Source organism: Trachymyrmex septentrionalis, unplaced genomic scaffold (genome assembly GCF_001594115.1).
Source record: "Trachymyrmex septentrionalis isolate Tsep2-gDNA-1 unplaced genomic scaffold, Tsep1.0 scaffold13, whole genome shotgun sequence".
Classification (NCBI taxonomy): Eukaryota; Metazoa; Arthropoda; class Insecta; order Hymenoptera; family Formicidae; genus Trachymyrmex; species Trachymyrmex septentrionalis.
In genome coordinates, this window is record NW_017304438.1 from 5,393,453 (window position 1) to 5,395,336 (window position 1,884).

General features: G+C 20.5%; 1 protein-coding gene across 1 annotated transcript in view; it reads right to left on the reverse strand.

The window, feature by feature from the left end:
• LOC108756734 overlaps nucleotides 1-1,884 on the reverse strand; it is a 9,757-nt gene that overhangs the window by 7,676 nt on the left and 197 nt on the right. The gene's annotated exons all lie outside the window — the stretch shown is intronic.

Genomic DNA, 1,884 nt, shown 5'->3' on the forward strand with positions numbered 1-1,884 from the left:
TATATATTAGATATTCGGAAACACACTTATCATTTCTGCTGCTCATTTAATTGTAACTATTTCAATTACAATTCCAGCATAATTATGTTTGCCAGAATCATCATTATTAAAACATTAAAAAGTGTTAACTTTTAATATTTTTAATATTTTATATCAATATGTATCAGAACATATATAGTATAAATATCTCGTAAACTACTAGTTTTTTAATATCTATCTTATTACATTTATATGTAAAATTATTGGAGAAATCATATTATGTAAAAAATATAATTTTTATTTAGAAAGTAGAGGAAACTTTCGTATTTTTAGCCGTCTCCATCTAAAAAAAACAACATGATCAAAATATTATACGTTTCCTTCGAAACTGTTTCACTTTTGTTTGAAACATTTTTCCATATCTTCTAAATTTTTCAAGTTATTGATTTGTCTCACTTTACGTGGGCTACTATATTGTTGATATCTATTTATATTATTTATACCTATTTATATTATAATTATATCATTATCTTACGTATATATAAAGTAGATTATAGTTACTTAAGATAGTGCATATATATACTATATAAACGCATAATATATTGTATCTAAATTATTAGAAAATTATACTATATATGAGTCATCGCAATAGCGATAACAAACAATTTTTATCTTAAGTGTATACTTTTTTTGTACGTGCACATGTGTGCAAAGAAATACATAATACGTCTTGAAAATTCAAAAAAAAAAGTAATAGATATTTTTTAAAAGTAAAAACCTTATTTCTGAACAAAAAATAAATATAGAGAATTATTTCTCATTTTTATATATTACAAAATTCTTAAAAATTATAAATGTCTTTGCACATAATTAAATTTTAAAATAACTAATATATATAAAAAATTCTAATATTCTTTTAGTTTTGTCATTAACTTTATTTATTTTTTTAAATTTCTACTTAATTTTAATTATTTTAAACACGTTGCACTTATCTTTATCATCATGGCTAATTATTTGCATTTAATCTATCATTTATTAAAATGGAGAAATTGTTATATAAATTAGAATTTTTTTTAATTTAGACTTTTTATAAGGGCATATGTGAATTTTGTTCTCATATGCGGATAGGATGACTTTCAATAGAAGTATATAATGACGAAAAATCGAATTAAATTAAAAATGTGCTTTTTTAAGAATATAAAGCTTTATTTAATTATAATAAACTTATATTACTTTGATATATTGTGATATTTTAACACAATGAAGGAAAAATATTAATAAAAAAGGATATTTTTTACATAATTTGAAAAAATAAAGTTATCAAAACATCAAAACGAAAAGGCAATTACTTATACAAGCATAATCGAAAATATAATAAAATTAAAAAGAATACACAAAAATAATTACTAATTACACTGTTCAATAAAATTTGAAATTTGTTCTTATAACACAAATGTGAATAGTCATTTTCGACGTATTTTTGCCTGCTGAACGTGAATCCGTTGTAAAAATTTGGCTATTTAAAATTTCGAGAAAATTTTGAGAAAAATGGTATCATAGAAATAAAAACGATGATTTTGAAAATTCTCAATAGCTTTTTACAAATTAACATAATACAAATTAATATAATACAGTATGATAAGAATATTATATAATAATATTCTTGCTATGTTATATTTTGTCAATTTTATCGCTTTCTAATTTAATAAGATCTGCTTATGTTATATAAGTATAAAGCAGCTTATTTCCCACATATAATACAATTAAATTGAAATTAAATGCCTTTCTATCTTTATTATTCTTTAACCTTCTTCTACAATAGTACAAATCAGTAACCAAAAAATAATAGAGCGAAATTATAATGCATTAACTTGTGTTAAACATTATATATATATATATATATAT